Raw genomic sequence first — 22,288 nt, 5'->3', positions numbered from 1 at the left:
ACTTAAGAGGTAAAGTTTTTGGCATTTTCTACTTGTTTCTAACACACATTTTTCATAGTCTCATTAGTAATAATGTAACTAAATTTCATGGTCACTTCTGAGTTCTTTTCTTCATATTTGGACCACCCCATGAAAAAAAGGACATAATGTAATAAACTTTGAGAAAATCTAATGATGTGAATACCAGGACAAATCATTTCAAGGACCAAATGAGTTTAAAATTACTCCTTTCTGGTATCAAACGTGAACTAGTAGTGAATATAAGTTCAGATATGGTTGGATTTTTGAATTAGGACAAAGAACGCTTTTAAAAATAGACAACGAAAAATGGGTTATTTTCCACTATAAAAATAAGCGTCATCCATGAAATGTAAAATCAGAACATTATCTCAGTTGAAAAATAAAATCCGAATACAATCTATATGCCATAATGATTTTTTCATTTCGTTTTGGGAAAAACTACTACAACTGAAAAAAGAACTCACCTTTCTCTTGAGGATGCCCGGATGAAGATGTGGTGGACCTGTCACAATGATAATGAAGCTGTTGTAGCAATGTGGACGAAGATGGGAAGCTACGGTGGCAATGCTGAGGAAGAAGGCCAAATGGGAGAAGACAAGATATGTGTTCTCTTCTTTCAGAAAGATTGAATTAGGGATTCTAATGTCTGTAATTGAAAGGAAAAATTTGTCTTTTTACTCATAATTTGCCTTCCATCTCAGTTTTCTTCCCAACTTTGAAGAGAAAATTTTTAAGTGGGTCTCATGTATACTTTTTTATTTTCCCTTCATTTTCATGATTAATCCAAACGAAGGAAAATTAAATTTTTCATCTGTTTTCTTCTCCCCCATTTTCTTTCTTTCCAAAATCATCTATTCAAACAAACTGTTAAGGTGGTCTTTAGATTTACCTTTCTCGTTCAGTAGGATAAAAACTATATTGTCGTACACATTCTTCTCTTGTGCATCACATCAAGATTGTGATGCAATCCTTTGTTTTTCCAGTATGAGAGCTCAAAGAATACACTTCTCTTCTTCCAAGGAGACTCGTCTTGTACGGCAGTTTGCTGTCCGCGTGTCCTTTTCCCAGTAACCGATTGCACCTTACCAAAGTAGACATGCACATCCTATAGTTGTCTTGCAATGTCTCCACCAGAGAGTTTGACAGGTGGATCTCTATCCTCTATCTCTATCCTGGTCCTTTCTATATCTGTGGTTAGGATTCAAAAAGTGACGATGACCCATAAAATACAATTTCTGACTGTGTGTGAGCCGGTTAGTCTCAGCATCTAAATTGCACATAGGACAAGCTCTCCCACCGTACATATTCCACCCAGATAAGTTGCCCAAGCCTGGAAGATCACTGATTTCCATATTAACGCAACATATATCTTGAAGGTTTTTTTCTCGTATGTATCGTACGTTTCAACACCAACCCACAACTACTTCAACTCATTGATCAAACACTGTAAGTAGACATCTATATCATTTCCAGGTATTTTAGGCCCAGAAATAATCATGGAGAGGATAAAAACAGTGGGTTTCATGTAAATCCAAGGGGGAAGGTTGTACAGAATAAGAACCACGGGCCAAATTGAGTACTTCGAGCTCTTGTTTCTATAAGGGTTAAAGCCATCACTAGCCAAGGCTAGGCGAACACAGCGTGAATCGCCGGAGAAGTTGGAATATCTTTTGTCAAATGTCTTCCATGCCTTGTCGTCCCATGGATGCTGATAAATACCATCAGAGCTATGACCTCTATTATGCCACAGCATGTCAGCGGCTATGTTACTAGACATGTATAACTACTGCAATCGTGGAATAAGGGGGAAGAAGCGAAGAGTCTTCGCCACTTGCGGTTTTTCATTCTTCTTAACAACCTTGTTGATCCTCACTCTGGAGTTCTTATTAGTCTTTTTCTTCCATCTCAATGTCCCACATTGTTTGCATTTAGACAGCTCTTGGCCACTGCCCTGGTATAGCATGTAGTCATTTGGACATGCATCTATCTTCTTGTACGCGATACTGAGCCTTCTTATGATCATCTTGGCATCGTGCATAGTGCTCAGAATCCTTGCATGCTCAAAGACATCCACCAACAACTCCAGTATCATTCCAAAGGCATTGTTTCTCACTCCGCACATGGACTTTATATGATAGAGCCTCACCAAAAAAGTCAGCTTTAAGAACTTTCAACATCCCGGTATATCTCCTGTGCTCCATCTTCGAGCAGGTCATGCAAGTTGTGGGCCTCGCGATTACTTTCATTTGATAAGTATGGCAGCTCCTTTATATCCCCGCCAACATGTTCATTCACTGAATCTTCTTCGTCGCCATGAAGTCCTGGGAAGTTGAACACTTCCTGAACCATGTCAAGCATTGGGGCATTGAGGTTTCTATTGGGTTCTGCTTCTTATCCTCCACTAGAGCTCTCTACCACGGGTCTCTCACCGTGATGTACCCAAAATGTATAACTAGAAGGGAAAATTTTTATCAGCAAATGATTGTATGCATCCTCTCTAGTTTGAAAAAGGTAGAACTCGCACTTTGGACACGGACAATGTATCATCCTATCGGCTGATGCATTGGCAAATGCGAAATCTAAGAATCTGTTCAAACTGTCCCTATAATCTAGACCATCTTGTGGCTTTAAAAGTCAAATCTTATCAATGTCTAATTCAATGATATAATAGAACAACGAAAATTCAAATAATAAAAACAGACTACCAGAAAAACTTAATAATAAATCATAAATACAACAAGCGAGTGTATAACATGATATGGTCATACTATTTGAAATAAACTGGGAGAATAACTCTTAAAATAAAAAAAAAAGAAAACACAGTTACTAGCATTCAGGATAATACACATCGACAATATTATTTGAGAAAGTTTCTTACTCATTGAAATATTCTGCACTTTCAAAAAAAAATTACTAGAAGAAATAAACTCTAGGTCCAATGCCAAAAAATTGAAATGGAAAATAAAAACCTTCCTTAAAAAAAGGAAAAGAGGAATGTAAGTTAGATATAAGAAAATAATTAGGTAAAAGGCATTATGGCCTTATATAGAAGAAAGAAAATAAATACAAGAGGACTATGAAACCGCATTTTCTATATAGAAGAAAAAGGCTTTTTGGCCTTATGTTTAATCTGGTATGGCATAGTTTATGAACCTTTTAATTAACATATATTACTGTAAAGATGATAATATTACAATATAATGTATGAGAACTCGAAATAAACAATATATAACTATAAATAGGCGCATCAAAAGGATAAGTTAGATAATATAAAGGATAGTTTTATGCTTGAAAACACCCAAAATGAAAGCATCAAAATTTATTGAAATGCTAACTACTTAATTTTCTCTGTCTTTGTTATTCTATAGCAGAAAGATCACATTTGTAAAGGAGAAGTTCAACAACACATATTGTATTTATCTAAGGTTATATGTTTATATACAATAGCATGGGTTCTTCTTACTCTTCTTCTTTCATTTAATCATTTTGATGAATAATAGTTTAATTAGAAAAAAATTTAGAATATTGGTCAGGTAGTAGAATTAACTGCTATTAAAGTTATATATTCTTATGCATGTAAAATCAGTAAATCATACGTTTGAAATAGTACACAAAAACTATTTCATAACCATTTTATAAATCTCTTAGACACACACACACAAACAAAAATACACCTATTTGGACATAATCAAAAGCAAAATAAAACTCCAAAAGAGTACTCAATTAAATAAAGAAACTGAGGCTTGCACATATAATACTGGCCCCTTAGTCGGTGTTTTTGCAAAGTTATTGCATATAGAGAACCAGAAACTGTTTCAGTATTCTAACTCTCTCTTGGTGACATCCTTTTAAATAAAGAAATATATAGAGAGCACATTAATACAACATATGTTACTCATAAGCCATTTAAAATTTTTTTCTGTTCTTTTTTTTGTCTTCAATCTTTTCATATAAATGAGTGATTTTTTATGTTTTATCCAAGTTTCTGTGGCTGCAAATGTAATTTCATTGTAAACAAAGCTTTAAATTTGTTGGTACTACAGTCAACAGATTAACTCTGTCCATGCCATTTATACATAATTTTATTCTAATTTTTTCTTTGATCAAAATTGGATCCTGTTAAAGGAATCATCATTGGCATATTGCTGAAATAGTTGGAACATAAAAGAAGGTCAACAAAGCAAAAATTCAATTAATTAACTGAATTAGTCTGTGAGTGATTTGTTTAAGAATTAAGAATTAAGATACTAATTCTTTTTATTCCTCTACTTGTGGCATTGACAAAACATGTTTTTCTAGTATATACAATTCTGAGCACTCATTGTAGTTTATTTCCATGTGTTATGTACTCAATTAAGCTACCAAGACTAAGTAATAAAGACTCAAGGATTTAGAAATTGGGGAAAATTAAATCAAAATGTTAAATTGGGGAAGAAAAATCTGGCCAAAGTTAATCGATCAATTTAGAAGGCACGGAGATGAAATTAATGCCAAATTAATGTATCAACAGCCACTAAAATTAAATTGGGAGAAGGGAGAAGAACAAACTAGAGAGGGGAGAGGGGGCGATCAGCAATGCAAAACAGGGCAAGGGGGAAGGCTACCGACGATGACACCGGGACGGATGGTTGGGGCGGCCACCGACGACGTCATCGACATGCATGGAGGAAAGAGAAGACTTGGACGACCCCTTCCACTTTAACTTTGCACGCGGGAGCTACACGGCGGACAGAGGAGGCCAGTGACGGGGAAGAACAATGACATGGACGCAGCGGCTGGAGTTGACGGAGGAAAGAGTCACGACGGCAACGGAAGGGTAATGGCACGGGTTATTTTTGTTGGGGTATTTTAATGAAACAAACCCCCCTCCCCTCCCCTCCCCTCCCCCCTCTCCTGCAAAGGTTATTTGCTGCGGTTGGGGACCAAAACAGTCACAAATCTGATCAACTGGAATGGAACCCATTTACGCAACAAAAACCACTTCTACTCAATCGATTTGTTACGTTCTGGGAAAACGCCGGCAATTCTCTACTGCTAAGTCCCGTTTCTTTTATAGTGATCGGTGGTACAAAGATATTGATTCTTCGGACAACGACGATGCTGCTTTTGATCCTTGCCAAATTAGTCCTATGTCAAAGGACAAATTTGATGAATGGTGCAAGCCATGGCATGCTGCGCTCATAGTAAAAGTGATGGGCAAGAGAGTGAATCTCGACTTTATGGAACAAAGACTAAATAGAGAGTGGATAAAGAAAGGTAAGATAAATGTTATTAACATGGTCGTCACTATTTTTGGTTCATTTTTCAGATGAGAAAGACTATTCACATGCTCTTCTTAGAGGTCCGTGGATGATCGCTGGATACTATCTTATCGTGCAAAGATGGAAACCCTTTTTCTTGTCATCAGAAAATGTTGTCAAAAAGATAGCGGCATGGATTTGCATTCCAAATCTTCCTATTGAGCTCTATAATTATCATTTCTTATGGAGGGTCGGTTCTGCCATTGAAACCATGTTAAAGATTGACAAAGCTACATCTATTCATTCTAGAGGAAGGTTCGCTAGAATTTTCGTAGAGATTGACTTGTCAAAAAAATTGGTTCCACGGATTTCAGTTCTTGGAAGCACTCTCAACATTGAGCATGAAGGTCTACACCTAATATATTTTACTTGTGGAAAATATGGTCATAGAACCGATCAATGTAGTGAGACAGCCACTGAGCAAGGTGAATAGATTGATAGAAATGTCGCCGGTGGCCCAAACAAAAATGAGACCCTCATCAACTCGGACATTAATTGCAATTAGGAGACAAATCACAATAATCATGCATCCACGACTATTCTGGAAACTAATATCATAAATCTAATCAAGCACCACCTGATGTTGGGCCTTGGATGTTGGTTAGAAGACAAATTAAAAAGAAATCCTCAAAAAAGGTGATAATAATAAGGATCAATATCATGAGGGTGAGTCTAGATTTAATATTCTTTATGAAGATGGCACAGAGAATTTAGAGGAGAGCAATATGCAGGAAAAACACATTGAGGAAGATCACATATATAGTGGGCCTAAACCAAAAAAGCGTAGAAAAGGCCAACCAAATCTAAAAGAAGGTCTTAAGTTGTGGTACTAGGAAGAATAATCAAGTACAAAAAAAAGATCCCTTCCTAAACTTGGGCCGACCCAACCAATGAGAAACACCAAGGCTAAGAAAAGTTCACTTATAGTCTCTATCAATAATGAGAGTGTAGTAGAAGGTTCAATACCCTCTATCACTACGAAATAAAGCTCAGAGAAATATTTCATGGAGCAGATGATGCTTGAGAATATGAGACGGATGAATGCAGACCAAATGGAGGCATTTAAGGCGTCAAAGATGGTTAAGCAAGCCTTCGAAAATCATGTGGTGACCAATAATTTCTTCAATCAAAGAAAATCCCTTCTCCGTGATGGAAATGCGATGGAGAATTAAATTGTTGCTTAGGTGATGGGAGTCATGATTGACAAACCCCCAGACACGAACATGGTGGATGCAAGAACAACAAAGCTTATAGTGACTAGTAATGGCGGTACTAGGCCTGAATCGGAAGAGAGGGAAGCGGCCTTGAATCTTTAGTTCCTCTGTCTCTGGTGGCAACCTATTTTTTCAAATATCTTCTATGATGAATTTAATTTGTTGGAACTATCATGGGGTGGGTAGTAACTCTTTTCCCTCCCTTATAAGAGATCTAAAGAAGCAATATAAAGCTAGTTTTCTGATTCTTGTCAAAAGTCACATTAGTGAAAATAGAAAAAAATTCGCGAGAAATTAGGCTTTGATAGCTATTTTGTAGAGGAAGCTAGAGGCTTCTCTGGCAGAATTTGGATTCTCTGGGATTCGGCCCTTTGGAAAGTAGATATCCTTAAAACTCATATGCAATTTATACATATGTGGGTGAAAGGCAAAGACTCTATTCCATGGAATCTCATAGCTGTTCATGCGAGTCCTCAGAAAAGTCTCCAAAGAGAGTTGTGGCAAAACATCAGAGATATCAACACCAACTATGAAGATCCATGGTGCCTCTTGGATGATTTTAATGCTTTTCTATAACATTATGAACCGCAGAGGAGGGTCTTTGAATCAGAACCATGGGGCCTGCTCTGATTTTCATGTTTGCATTATTGACAGTGACTTATTTTATCTGAGATTTTTGGGATGGCCTTTCACATGGAAGAGAGGAAACCTTGTTGAGAGATTAGATAGGGGTTTATGTAATTTGGATTGGCAAATTAGTTTTTCTGAAGCTAATATTGAACTGTTGCCAATGCTTAAATCTGATCATACTCCCATGTGCCTCCATCTTTTTGTTGCCGAGCAACCTAACAGGAGAAGAAGACTGTTTAGATTTTGAGCGGCTTAGATGACACATCTAGACTTTGTGAAATTAGTTTCAAGTAATTGGAGAGTGCAAGTGTCTTGGTCTAATTGCATTGCTGAGTTTCAGAGGGTTCTTAAAGATTGGAATTACTCTGTTTTTTGTAATATTCTTAGAAAAAAGGAAAGAATCCTAAGAAGGCTCCAAGGAAATGTTAATAGGTTAAATCACAGTAGCAACTATTTCTTAAAAAATCTCCAAGTTACTCTTTGGAAGGAATATGAAGAAATTCTTGCCCAATAAGAGATTCTTTGGTATCAAAAATCCAGATGCAAGTAGATCAAATGCAAAGATCGAAACACAAAATATTTTCATAGAACAACCTTAGCTAGAAGAAAAAGAAACAAAGTGACATCTCTTCAAGATGATCATGGAAATTAGATATCTAACAATTCTGCCCTTGAAAACATGGCTACCTCTTTCTACTCTTCTCTTTACTTTGATAATATACCTGAATCTCCTTATATTGTTAATAAAGATTTTCCTTCCTTAAGTAATCTTGAGCTTATTTCTATTGACAGGAATGTCACTCCTCAAGAAATCAAAGATTCAATCTTTAATATTGGTGGCCTAAAGACAACATCCAGACTATTTTTTACCAAAATAATTAGGATTTTATAGGGTCAGATGTTTGTAGATTAGTTGAGAATATTTTTAATATTTCCAATGAGGTGGCTGAAATTAATGAGACAGTCATCACACTCGTACCGAAGGTGGAACTAGTGACTAGCCTTAAGCAGATGAGGCCTATTAGTTTGTGCAACGTGTCCTACAAGATTGTTACAAAAATCTTGGCTAAAAGACTACAGCGGGTTATGGAGAAGTTTGTGAATCCTATTCAATGTAGTTTCATGCTTGGAAGATATAGTTCAAACAACATCATTATCGCACAAGAGGTTATTCATTCCATGAAAAATAAGAAGGGGCATAAAGGATGGAAGGCTATAAAAATTGATTTGCAAAAAGTATATGATAGGCTGAAATGGAGTTTCATCAAGGACACACTGCTGGATATTGGATTTACTGATCATTTTATTGACTTGGTGTGCAAGTGCATCTTGATGAGCGGATAATTTGTACCCTTTTTGGCATTGTTTTTAGTATGTTTTTAGTATCTTTTAGTTAGTTTTTATTATATTTTTATTAGTTTTTAGTTAAAATTCACTTTCCTGGACTTTACTATGAGTTTGTGTGTTTTTCTATGATTTCAGGTATTTTCTGACTGAAATTGAAGGTTCTGAGCAAAAATCTAATTCAGAGACTGAAAAGGACTACAGATGCTGTTGGATTCTGACCTCCCTGCACTTGAAGTGGATTTTCCGGAGCTACAGAAGCCCAATTGGCGCGCTCTCAACGGCATTGGAAAGTAGACATCCTGGGCTTTCCAGCAATATATGATAGTCTATACTTTGCCCAAGATTTGATGGCCCAAACCGGCGTGACAAATCAGCCTCAGAAATTCCAGCGTTTAACGCTGGAACTGGCATAAAACTTGGAGTTAAACGCCCAAACTGGCATGAAAGCTGGCGTTTAACTCCAGAAAAGGTCTCTACACATGAAAGCTTCAATGCTCAGCCCAAGCACACACCAAGTGGGCCCGAAAGTGGATTTTTCTGTCATTTACTCATTTCTGTAAAACCTTAGGTTACTAGTTTACTATTAATAGGATCTTTTGACATTGTATCAGGGGGATGACATTTTACACGTTTCTTTGTGTACTTTCCACGGCATGAGTCTCTAAACCCCATGGTTGGGGGTGAGGAGCTCTGCTGTGTCTTGATGGATTAATGCAATTACTACTATTTCTTATTCAATCATGCTTGCTTCCATTCTAAGATATCACTTGCTCTTAACCCGGATGAATGTGATGATCTGTGACACTCATCATCATTCTCAACTATGAACATGTGCCTGACAACCACCTCCGCTCTATTTTAGATTAAGTAGATATCTCTTGGATTCTTTAATCGGAATCTTCGTGGTATAAGTTAGAACTGATGGCGGCATTCAAGAGAATCCGGAAGGTCTAAACCTTGTCTGTGGTATTCTGAGTAGGATTCAATGATTGAATGACTGTGACGTGCTTCAAACTCCTAGCAGGCGGGGCGTTAGTGACAGACACAAAAGAATCACTGGATTCTATTCCGGCCTGACCGAGAACCGACAGATGATTAGCCATGCTGTGACAGAGCATAGGAACGTTTTCACTGAGAGGATGGGAGGTAGCCACTGACAACGGTGAAACCCTACATACAGCTTGCCATGGAAGGAGCCTTGCGTGTTTGATGAAGAAGACAGTAGGAAAGCAGAAATTCAGAAGATGGAGCATCTCCAAAGCCTCAACCTATTCTCCATTACTGCTTAACAAGTACTTATTTCATGTTCTTTTGCTTTTCACAATCAATCCTGATAATTTCTGATATCCTGACTAAGATTTACAAGATAACCATAGCTTGCTTCAAGCCGACAATCTCCGTGGGATCGACCCTTGCTCACGCAAGGTATTACTTGGACGACCCAGTGCACTTGCTGGTTAGTTGTGCGAAGTTGTGTTTATGCCATGGTATTGAGCACCAAGTCTTTGGAGCCATTACTAGGGATTATTTGAGTTGTAGTGATCACAATTTCGTGCACCAAGTTTTTGGCGCCGTTGCCGGGGATTGTTCGAGTTTGGACAACTGACGGTTTATCTTGTTGCTTAGATTAGGGCTGTTTTATTTTTGTTGGTTTAGAGTCTTTTAGTTGAGTCTAGTTTCATATTTTAAGTTTGGTGTCAATTGCATGCTTTTGTTTTTCTTTCAATTTTTCGATTTTGCATGTCCTTAGTCCCTTTTTGATCCATAAAAGTTCTAAGTTTGGTGTCCTCTTTGTGTTTTTCCTTTCAAAATTTTCGAAAATTAGTGTTTGATTTTCTAAAAATTTTAAGTTTGGTGTCATTTTGTTGTTTTTCTCTTTCCTCTTTTCAAAAATCAAATCTTTTTCATAAAAACTTTTCAATCACATCTTTCTAATTGCTCTTTTCAAAATCTTTTTAATTAACTAATTGATTCAATTCTCAATTTGCTTTGATCTTATTTTCTTTTTGATTCTTGAATTTTTATTTTAATTTCCTTTTGTTTTTATTTTAATTTTCGGTTAATTCAAAAAAAAAACAAAATTTATCTATTTGCAATCATTATCACTTCCCTTTTGTCCATTATGGATCTAAGAGGGATTGATCAGTCCAAAAGGACTCTGGGGTCATATGCTAACCCCATTACAGCTGCATATGGGAGTAGCATCTGTACACCTCCCATCAAAGCAAGCAGCTTTGAGCTAAATCCTCAACTCATTATCATAATGCAGCAAAATTGCCAGTATTTCGGTCTTCCACAGGAAGAACCTACTGAGTTTCTGGCACAGTTCCTACAAATTGCTGACACAGTACATGATAAAGAGGTAGATCAGGATGTCTACAGACTATTACTGTTTCCATTTTCCGTAAAAGATCAAGCTAAAAGGTGGTTGAATAACCAACCTACAGCAAGCATAAAGACATGGAAACAGTTATCAGACAAATTCCTGAATCATTTTTACCCTCCAAAGAGGATGACACAGCTAAGGCTGGACATCCAAGGCTTTAAACAAGAGGATAATGAATCCCTTTATAATGCCTGGGAGAGGTATAGAGGTATGCTTAGAAAATGCCCCTCTGAAATGTTTTCAGAGTGGGTACAGTTAGACATCTTCTACTATGGGCTTACAAAAAAAGCTCAGATGTCTTTAGACCACTCAGCTGGTAGATCTATACACATGAGGAAAACAATTGAAGAAGCTCAAGAGCTTATAGACACTGTTGCTAGAAACCAATACTTATATTCTAGCAATGAGTTCTCTCCAAAAGAGGAAGTCATGGCAGTAGTCACTGATCCTAATCCTCAAGAACAGATGAATGAGCTTAATCAACAATTGCTCCTGATGACAGAACAGTTAGCAGAATTTAAAGAAATGCTCCATGATACTAAAGTTGCTAACAAGAACATAGAACTGCAGTTGAATCAAGCAAAACAGCAAATATCTAAACAGATAACAGAGGAATGTCAAGCAGTTCAACTGAGGAGTGGGAAGACACTGAATAACACTGCTCAAAAGAGCAAAAAGCTAAACAAGGAACAATTGACAGAGGACAACCAAACCACTGTTCAAAATCCCTCTAAGGACAGTAAGAGCCCAGAGAGGAATGTTATTGGCGTTCAAACGCCAGAAAGGGAGGGAAAGCTGGCGTTAAACGCCCATTCCCTGCCCAGTTCTGGCGTTCAAACGCCAGAAAAGGGGGAAAAGTTGGCGTTAAACGCCCATTTTCCACCCAATCCTGGCGTTCAAACGCCAAGGGAGGATCAGACACCTGAGAGTGCTGATAATAATCCCTCTAACAAGGCTTCTTCAACCACTTCTGTAAGGAATAAACCTGCAGCATCTAAGGTTGAAGAATATCAAGCCAAGATGCCTTATCCTCAGAAACTCCGCAAAGTGGAACAGGATAAGCAATTTGCCCGCTTTGCAGACTATCTAAGGACTCTTGAAATAAAGATTCCGTTTGCAGAGGCACTTGAGCAAATACCTTCTTATGCTAAGTTCATGAAAGAGATCTTAAGTCATAAGAAGGATTGGAGAGAAACTGAAAAAGTGTTCCTCACTGAAGAATGCAGTGCAGTCATTCTGAAAAGCTTACCAGAAAAGCTTCAAGATCCAGGAAGCTTTTTGATACCATGCACATTAGAAGGTGCTTGCACCAAGACAGCCCTGTGTGATCTTGGAGCAAGCATCAATCTAATACCTGCATCCACTATCAGAAAGCTTGGGTTGACTGGAGAAGTCAAACCAACCAGGATATGCCTCCAACTTGCTGATGGCTCCATTAAACATCCATCAGGCATAATAGAAGACATGATTGTCAAGGTTGGGCCATTTTCCTTTCCAGCTGACTTTGTGGTGCTGGAGATGGAGGAGCACAAAAGTGCAACTCTCATTCTAGGAAGACCTTTCCTAGCAACTGGACGAACTCTCATTGATGTACAAAAAGGGGAAGTAACCTTGAGAGTCAATGAGGATGAGTTCAAGTTGAATGCTGTAAAGGCTATGCAGCATCCAGACACACCAAATGACTGCATGGGCGCTGATATTATTGACTCTTTGGTGGAAGAGATCAATATGACTGAAAGCCTAGAATCAGAGCTTGAGGACATCTTTAAAGATGCTCAACCTGATCAAGAAGAACCAGAGGAAACAAAGGAATTTTCGAAAATTCCTCAGGAGGGGGATAAGCCTCCCAAACCTGAACTCAAACCACTACCACCATCCCTGAAATATGCATTTCTGGGAGGGGGTGAAACTTTTCCAGTGATTATAAGCTCCGCTTTAAATCCACAGGAAGAGGAAGCACTGATTCAAGTGCTAAGGACACACAAGACAGCTCTTGGGTGGTCCATAAGTGATCTCAAGGGCATTAGCCCAGCTAGATGCATGCACAAGATCCTGTTGGAGGATAATGCCAAACCAGTGGTCCAACCACAGAGGAGGCTAAATCCAGCCATGAAGGAGGTGGTGCAGAAAGAGGTCACTAAATTACTGGAGGCTGGGATTATTTATCCTATTTCTGATAGCCCCTGGGTGAGCCCTGTCCAAGTTGTCCCCAAAAAGGGAGGCATGACAGTGGTTCATAATGAAAAAAATGAACTGGTTCCTACAAGAACAGTAACAGGGTGGCGCATGTGTATTGACTACAGAAGGCTCAATACAGCCACCAGAAAGGATCATTTTCCTTTACCATTCATAGACCAAATGCTAGAAAGACTAGCTGGTCATGATTATTACTGCTTTTTGGATGGCTATTCAGGCTACAACCAAATTGCAGTAGATCCTCAGGACCAAGAGAAAACAGCATTTACTTGCCCTTCTGGCGTGTTTGCCTACAGAAGGATGCCTTTTGGTCTGTGCAATGCACTTGCAACCTTTCAGAGGTGCATGCTCTCTATCTTCTCAGATATGGTAGAGAAATTTCTGGAAGTCTTCATGGATGACTTCTCAGTATATGGAGACTCATTCAGCTCCTGTCTTAATCACCTAGCACTTGTCCTGAAAAGGTGCCAAGAGACTAACCTGGTTTTAAACTGGGAGAAATGTCACTTTATGGTGACTGAAGGAATTGTCCTTGGGCACAAAATTTCAAGCAGGGGAATAGAGGTGGATAAGGCAAAGGTAGAGGTAATTGAAAAATTACCACCACCTGCCAATGTTAAGGCAATCAGAAGCTTTCTGGGGCATGCAGGATTCTATAGAAGGTTTATAAAGGATTTTTCGAAAATTGCAAAACCTTTGAGTAACCTGCTAGCTGCTAACACACCATTTGTGTTTGACACACAGTGTCAGCAGGCGTTTGAGACCCTGAAAGCTAAGCTGGTCACAGCACCAGTCATCTCTGCACCAGATTGGACATTGCCATTTGAATTAATGTGTGATGCCAGTGATCATGCCATTGGTGCAGTGTTGGGACAGAGGCATAATAAACTTCTGCACGTCATTTATTATGCTAGCCGTGTTCTAAATGATGCACAGAAGAATTACACAACCACAGAAAAAGAATTACTTGCAGTGGTTTATGCCATTGACAAGTTTAGATCTTATCTAGTAGGATCCAAAGTGATTATGTACACTGACCATGCTGCTCTTAAATACTTACTCACAAAGCAGGATTCAAAACCCAGGCTAATAAGATGGGTGTTGCTTCTGCAAGAGTTTGATATAGAAATAAGAGACAGAAAAGGGACAGAGAACCAAGTAGCTGATCATCTGTCCCGAATAGAACCAGTAGCTGGGGCGTCCCTCCCTTCTACTGAGATCTCTGAGACCTTCCCAGATGAGCAACTCTTTGCCATTCAGGAAGCTCCTTGGTTTGCAGACTGATGAGCGGATAATTTGTACACTTTTTGGCATTGATTTTAGTATGTTTTTGGTAGTTTTAGTTGAGTTCTTAGTATATTTTTATTAGTTTTTAATTAAAATTCACTTTTCTGGACTTTACTATGAGTTTGTGTGTTTTCTGTGATTTCAGGTATTTTCTGGCTGAAATTGAGGGACCTGAGCAAAAATCTGATTCAGAGACTGAAAAGGACTGCAGATGCTGTTGGATTCTGACCTCCCTGCACTCGAAGTGGATTTTCTGGAGCTACAGAAGCCCAATTGGCGCGCTCTCAACGGCGTTGGAAAGTAGACATCCTGGGCTTTCCAGCAATATATGATAGTCCATACTTTGCCCAAGATTTGATGGCCCAAACCGGCGTTCAAAGTCACCTACAGAAATTCCAGCGTTAAACGCCGGAACTGGCACCAAAATGGGAGTTAAACGCCCAAACTGGCATAAAAGCTGGCGTTTAACTCCAAGAAGAGTCTCTACACGAAAATGCTTCAATGCTCAGCCTAAGCACACACCAAGTGGGCCCGGAAGTGGATTTTTATGTCATTTACTCATCTCTGTACACCCTAGGCTACTAGTTTTCTATAAGTAGGACCTTTTACTATTGTATTTTCATCTTGGTTCTTCTGGTTCCCTCTCTGGGGCCGAAACCAATGATCACTTTTGTTCTTATGTATTTTCAACGGTGGAGTTTCTACACACCATAGATTAAGGTGTGGAGCTCTGCTGTACCTCGAGTATTAATGCAATTACTATTGTTCTTCTATTCAATTCCGCTTGGTCTTATTCTAAGATATCACTTGTTCTTCAACTTGATGAATGTGATGATCCGTGACACTCATCATCATTCTCACCTATGAACAAAGTGACTGACAACCATTTTGTTCTACAAAGCAACAAGGCCCTAGTGAATATCTCTTGGATTCTTTAACCGGAGTCTTCGTGGTATAGGCAAGAACTGATGGCGGCATTCAAGAGAATCCGGAAGGTCTAACCTTGTCTGTGGTATTCTGAGTAGGATTCAATGATTGAACGACTGTGACGTGCTTCAAACTCCTGAAGGCGGGGCGTTAGTGACAGACGCAAAAGAATCACTGGATTCTATTCCGGCCTGAACGAGAACCGACAGATGATTAGCCATGCTGTGACAGAGCATCGGGACGTATTTTCACTGAGAGGATGGGAGGTAGCCACTGACAACGGTGAAACCCTACACAAGCTTGCCATGAAAAGGAGTAAGAAGGATTGGATGAAGACAGTAGGAAAGCAGAGAGACGGAAGGGAAAGCATCTTCATACGCTTATCTGAAGCTCTCACCAATGATATACATAAGTATCTCTATCTTTATCTTTATGCTTTACTCGTTTATCACTATACCCATTTGAGTCTGCCTGACTGAGATTTACAAGGTGACCATAGCTTGCTTCATACCACCAATCTCCGTGGGATCGACCCTTACTCACGTAAGGTATTACTTGGACGACCCAGTGCACTTACTGGTTAGTTGTGCGAAGTTGTAGTGATCACAATTTCGTGCACCAAGTTTTTGGCGCCGTTACCGGGGATTGTTTGTGTATGGACAACTGACGGTTCATCTTGTTGCTTAGATTAGGTATTTTTCTTCAGAGTTCTTAAGAATGAATTCTAGTGTTTCAAGGTGATGTTCTTATCATCACCAAAGCTGATTGATTCTCATCAATTTAGCTCTTGAATGCAATGTCCTGCTGAAGCTTGGCCGGCCATGTCTAATTTCTTTAGATTAAATCTTTAGACTAACATTGCATGATTCCTGGAATTCTCATTAAGAATTTTGATACCTTTATTTTCTTTTCCACTTAATTTTCGAAAAATCCAAAAAAAAAATTACAAAATCATAAAAACCAAAAATATTTCTTGTTTGAGTCTAGTGTCTCATTTTAAGTTTGGTGTTAATTGCATGTTTCTGTTCCTCTTGCATTTTTCGAATTCATGCATGTGTCTTCATTAATCTTCAAGTTGTTCTTGATGATTTCCTTGTTTTGATCTTTGAATTCTATTAACTTGAGTGTGTTGTTATTTCTCATGTGCATTCTCATTCTATTAGTATCAATAGTATACAAACTGCTAAGTTTGGTGTCCTGCATGCATTATTATTTGATTTTAGTTGCATTTTGATTATTCCTTATTATTAAAAATCCAAAAATATTTTTAATTTGTGTCTTTTCAAGTCAATAATACAGAGAATTGAAGATTCAGAACATACTGCAGAGGAATCACACAGAAAAAACTGGGCATTCAAAAATGCCCAGTGAAGAAGACAGACTGGCGTTTAAACGCCAGCCAGGGTGCCTGGCTGGGCGTTTAACGCCCAAAAGGGTAGAGTTTTGGGCGTTAAACGCTAGAATGTGCACCATTCTGGGCGTTTAAGGCCAGGATGGCACAAGGGGGAAGATTTTGTTTTCAAATCAATTTTTTTTCAAGTTTTCAAAGTTTTTCAAAACCAAATCTTTTTCAAATCATATCTTTTCAATCAAATGTTTTCAAAATCAATTTCTTTCCTTTTTCAAAGATACTTACTAACAATTAATGATTTGATTGAACATCTCAAGTATATTGCCTTTTCTGTTGAGAAAGGTTTAATGTTTGAATCATATCTTTTCTTGTTAGGCAAGTCATTAATTTTTAAAAATTAAATCTTTTTAAAATTGTTTTCAAATCATATCTTTTAAAATTATTTTCAAATCATATCTTTTCAATCATATCTTCTCAATCACATCTTTTTCAAAATAGTTTTCAAATCAAATCTTTTTGACTTCTAATTTCAAAATTTTTTTCAAAAATCACTTGATTCTTTTTCTATTCTTAGTTTTCGAAAATCAATTAGTGTTTTTCAAAATGTTTTCAAAAATCCTTTACTTAATTTTCGAAAACTACTTCCCCTCTTCTCACATCCTTCTATTTATGGACTAACACTATCCCTTAATGCAAAATTCGAACTCCATCTTCTTTGATAAGTTCGAATTTTCTACTTCTATCTTCTACTTTTCTTTTCCTCTGACACCTCAAGGAATCTCTATACTGTGACATAGAGGATTCCACATTTTTCTTGTTCTCTTCTCTTTCATATGAGCAGGAGCAGAGACAAAGGCATTCTTGTTGAAGCTGACCCTGAACCTGAAAGGACCCTGAAGAGAAAGCTAAGAGAAGCCAAAGCACAACTCTCTTTAGAGGACCTGACCGAATTCTTCAAGGAAGAAGAACACATGGCAGCCGAAAACAACAACAATGCCAACAATGCAAGGAAGGTGCTGGGTGACTTTACTGCACCTACTCCTGATTTCTATGGGAGAAGTATCTCTATCCCTGCCATTGGAGCAAACAACTTTGAGCTTAAGCCTCAATTAGTTTCTCTAATGCAACAGAATTGCAAGTTTCATGGACTTCCATTGGAAGATCCTCATTAGTTCTTAGCTGAATTCTTGCAAATCTGTGACACTGTCAAGACCAATGGGGTAGACCCTGAGGTCTATAGACTTATGCTATTCCCTTTTGCTCTAAGAGACAGAGCTAGAATATGGTTGGACTCACAACCTAAAGAAAGCCTGGACTCATGGGAAAAGCTAGTCAATGCCTTCTTGGCAAAGTTCTTTCCACCTCAAAAATTGAGTAAGCTTAGAGTGGAAGTCCAAACCTTTAGACAAAAGGATGGAGAATCCCTCTATGAAGCTTGGGAAAGATACAAACAATTAATCAGAAAATGTCCCCCTGACATGCTTTCTGAATGGAACATCATAGGTATTTTCTATGATGGTCTTTCTGAACTATCCAAGATGTCTTTGGATAGCTCTGCTGGAGGATCTCTTCATCTGAAGAAGACGCCTACAGAAGCTCAAGAGCTCATTGAAATGGTTGCAAATAACCAATTCATGTACACTTCTGAAAGAAATCCTGTGAACAATGGGACTAGTCAGAAAAAAGGAGTTCTTGAGATTGATGCTCTGAATGCCATTCTGGCTCAGAATAAAATATTGACTCAACAAATCAATTTGATTTCTCAAAGTCTGTCTGGGATGCAAAATGCACCAAGCAGTACTAAGGATGCTTCATCTGAGGAAGAAGCTTATGATCCTGAGAACCCTTCAATGGAAGAGGTGAATTACCTAGGAGAACCCTATGGAAACACCTATAATTCTTCATGGAGAAATCACCCAAATTTCTCATGGAAGAATCAAGAGAGACCTCAACAAGGTTTCAACAACAATAATGGTGGAAGAAACAGGTTTAGCAATGGCAAGCCTTTTCCATCATCTTCTCAGCAACAGACAGAAAATTCTAAGCAGAACCCCTCTGACTTAGCAACCATGGTCTCTGATCTAATCAAAACCACTCAAAGTTTCATGACTGAAACAAGGTCCTCCATTAGGAATTTGGAGGCACAAGTGGGACAGCTGAGTAAGAAAATTACTGAACTCCCTCCAAGTACTCTCCCAAGTAATCCAGAAGAAAATCCAAAAGGAGAGTGCAAAGCCATAAACATGGCCGAATCTGGAGAGGAAAGAGAGGAAGTGGACGCCACTGAGGAAGATCTCAATGGGCGTGCACTGACCTCCAATGTGTTCCCCAATGAGGAACCATGGGAATCTGAGGCTCAAAATGAGACCATAGAGATTCCATTGGACTTACTTCTGCCTTTCATGAGCTCTGATGAGTATTCTTCCTCTGAAAAGGATGAGTATGTCACTGAAGAGCAAGTTGCTAAATACCTTGGAGCAATCATTAAGCTAAATGACAAGTTATTTGGAAATGAGACTTGGGAGGATGAACCTCCTTTGCTCACCAAAGAACTGGATGACTTGTCTAGGCAGAAATTACCTCAAAAGAGACAAGATCCTGGGAAGTTTTCCATACCTTGTACCATAGGCACCATGACCTTCAAAAAGGCTCTGTGTGACTTAGGGTCAAGTGTAAACCTCATGCCTCTCTCTGTAATGGAGAAGCTAGGGATCTTTGAGGTACAAGCTGCAAGAATCTCACTAGAGATGGCAGACAACTCAAGAAAACAAGCTTATGGACTTGTAGAGAATGTTTTGGTTAAGATTGAAGACCATTACATCCCTACTGATTTCATAGTCCTAGAGACTGGGAAGTGCATGGATGAATCCATCATCCTTGGCAGACCCTTCCTAGCCACAGCAAAGGCTGTGATTGATGTTGATAGAGGTGAACTGATCATTCAAGTGAATGAAGAATCCTTTGTGTTTAAGGCTCAAGGATATCCCTCTGTCACCATGGAGAGGAAGCATGAAGAGCTTCTCTCAAATCAGAGTCAAGCAGAGCCCCCACAGTCAAACTCTAAGTTTGGTGTTGGGAAGCCACAACCAAACTCTAAGTTTGGTGTTGAACCCCCACATTCAAACTCTAAGTTTGGTGTTGGGAGGTTCCAACATTGCTCTGAGTATCTGTGAGGCTCCATGAGAGCCCTCTGTCAAGCTACTGACATTAAAGAAGCGCTTGTTGGGAGGCAACCCAATGTTATATTTTATCTATTTTCTTTTGTTATTTTATTTTATTTTGTAGGTTGATGATCATGAGAAGTCACAAAATCAATTGAAAAAGCAATAACAGAATGAAAAACAGGAAGAAAAACAGCACACCCTGGAGGAAGAACCCACTGGTGTTTAAACGCCAGTGAGGCTAGCAGGTGGGCGTTTAACGCCCAGTCTGGCACCATTCTGGGCGTTTAACGCTAGAAAGGGGCACCAGACTGGCGTTAAACGCCAGAAAGGGGCAAGAACCTGGCGTTAAACGCCAGAAATGGGCACCAGCCCGGCGTTTAACGCCAGAATTGGCTCAAAACGTGATTTTGAATGCCATTTGGTGCAGGGATGACTTTTCCTTGACACCTAAAGATCTGTGGACCCCACAGGATCCCCACCAACCCCACCACCCTCTCTCTTCTTCACCCATTCACCAATCACCCCAATACCTCTTCACCAAAAAACCCCTCACCTATCAAATCCCATCTTTCTCTTCACCACTCACCTCCATCCTTCATAAAACCCCACTTACCTCACCATCCAAATTCAAACCACTTTCCCACCCAAACCCACCCATAATGGCCGAAACACAAAGCCACTCCCTTCCTCCTCATTTCTTCTTCTTCTACTCTCTTCTTTCTTCTTTTGCTCGAGGACGAGCAAACCTTTTAAGTTTGGTGTGGTAAAAGCATTGCTTTTTGTTTTTCCATAACCATTTATGGCATCCAAGGCCGGAGAAACCTCTAGAAAGAGGAAAGGGAAGGCAAAAGCTTTCACCTCCGAGTCATGGGAGATGCTCCAGATTCATCTCAAGGGATGCACTTTCCTCCACAAGACTATTGGGAGCAACTGAACACCTCCCTAGGAGAATTAAGTTCCAACATGGGACAACTAAGGGTGGAGCACCAAGAACATTCCATCCTCCTCCATGAAATTAGAGAAAATCAAAGAATCATGAAGAGAGGAGCAACAAAGACAAGGAAGAGACATTAAGGAGCTCAAGCACTCCATAAGACCTTCAAGAGGAAGAACAAGCCGCCATCACTAAGGTGGACCCGTTCTTTAATCTCCTTGTTCTTTATTTTCTTGTTTTTCGAATTTTTATGCTTATGTTTGTCAATGTTTGTGTCTTATGATCATTAGTGTCTTAGTGTCTATGCCTTAAAGTTATGAATATGAATCCATCACCTTTCTTAAATGAAAACTGTTTTTATCACAAAAGAACAAGAAGTACAGGATTTCGAATTCATCTTTAAAACTAGCTTAATTAGTTTGATGTGGTGACAATATATACTTTTTGTTTTCTGAATGTATGCTTAAACAGTGCATATGTCTTTTGAATTTGTGGTTCATGAATGTTAAAATTGTTGGCTCTTGAAAGAATGATGAAAAAGGAGACATGTTACTGAGGATCTGAAAAATCATAAAAATGATTCTTGAAGCAAGAAAAGGCAGTGAATACAAAAAAAAAAAAAAGAGAAGGAGAAAAACGAAAAAAAAAGGGGAGAAAAAGAAAAAGAAAGAAAAAGAAAGAAATAAAGTTGTGATCCAAGGCAAAAAGAGTGTGCTTAAGAACCCTGGACACCTCTAATTGGGGACTCTAGCAAAGCTGAGTCACAATCTGAAAAGGTTCACCCAATTATGTGTCTGTGGCATGTATGTATCCGGTGGTAATACTGGAAGACAGAGTGCTTTGGGCCACGGCCAAGACTCAATAAGTAGCTGTGTTCAAGAATCATCATACTTAACTAGGAGAATCAATAACACTATCTGGATTCTGAGTTCCTAAAGAAGCCAATCATTCTGAATTTCAAAGGATAAAAGTGAGATGCCAAAACTGTTCGGAGGCAAAAAGCTACTAGTCCCGCTCATCTAATTTGGAGCTTAGTTTCATTGATAATTTGGAGTCTATAGTATATTCTCTTCTTTTTATCTTATTTGATTTTCAGTTGCTTGGGGACAAGCAACAATTTAAGTTTGGTGTTGTGATGAGCGGATAATTTGTACACTTTTTGGCATTGATTTTAGTATGTTTTTGGTAGTTTTAGTTGAGTTCTTAGTATATTTTTATTAGTTTTTAATTAAAATTCACTTTTCTGGACTTTACTATGAGTTTGTGTGTTTTTCTGTGATTTCGGGTATTTTCTGGCTGAAATTGAGGGACCTGAGCAAAAATCTGATTAAGAGACTGAAAAGGACTGCAGATGCTGTTGGATTCTGACCTCCCTGCACTCGAAGTGGATTTTCTGGAGCTACAGAAGCCCAATTGGCGCGCTCTCAACGGCGTTGGAAAGTAGACATACTGGGCTTTCCAGAAATATATGATAGTCCATACTTTGCCCAAGATTTGATGGCCCAAACCGGCGTTCAAAGTCACCTACAGA

The 22,288-nt window shown here is 38.8% G+C and overlaps 1 non-coding gene across 1 annotated transcript; it reads right to left on the bottom strand.

Moving 5' to 3' along the window:
- Positions 1 to 18,035: 18,035 nt before the first annotated feature.
- LOC130977733 (small nucleolar RNA R71) lies at positions 18,036 to 18,143 on the bottom strand. Its single transcript, XR_009085412.1, has one exon. It is a non-coding gene; the product is annotated as a small nucleolar RNA R71 (small nucleolar RNA).
- Positions 18,144 to 22,288: the final 4,145 nt, after the last annotated feature.

This window comes from Arachis stenosperma, chromosome 4 (genome assembly GCF_014773155.1).
Source record: "Arachis stenosperma cultivar V10309 chromosome 4, arast.V10309.gnm1.PFL2, whole genome shotgun sequence".
NCBI classification, from domain to species: domain Eukaryota; kingdom Viridiplantae; phylum Streptophyta; class Magnoliopsida; order Fabales; family Fabaceae; genus Arachis; species Arachis stenosperma.
This window is presented reverse-complemented; position numbering and strand designations above follow the sequence as displayed.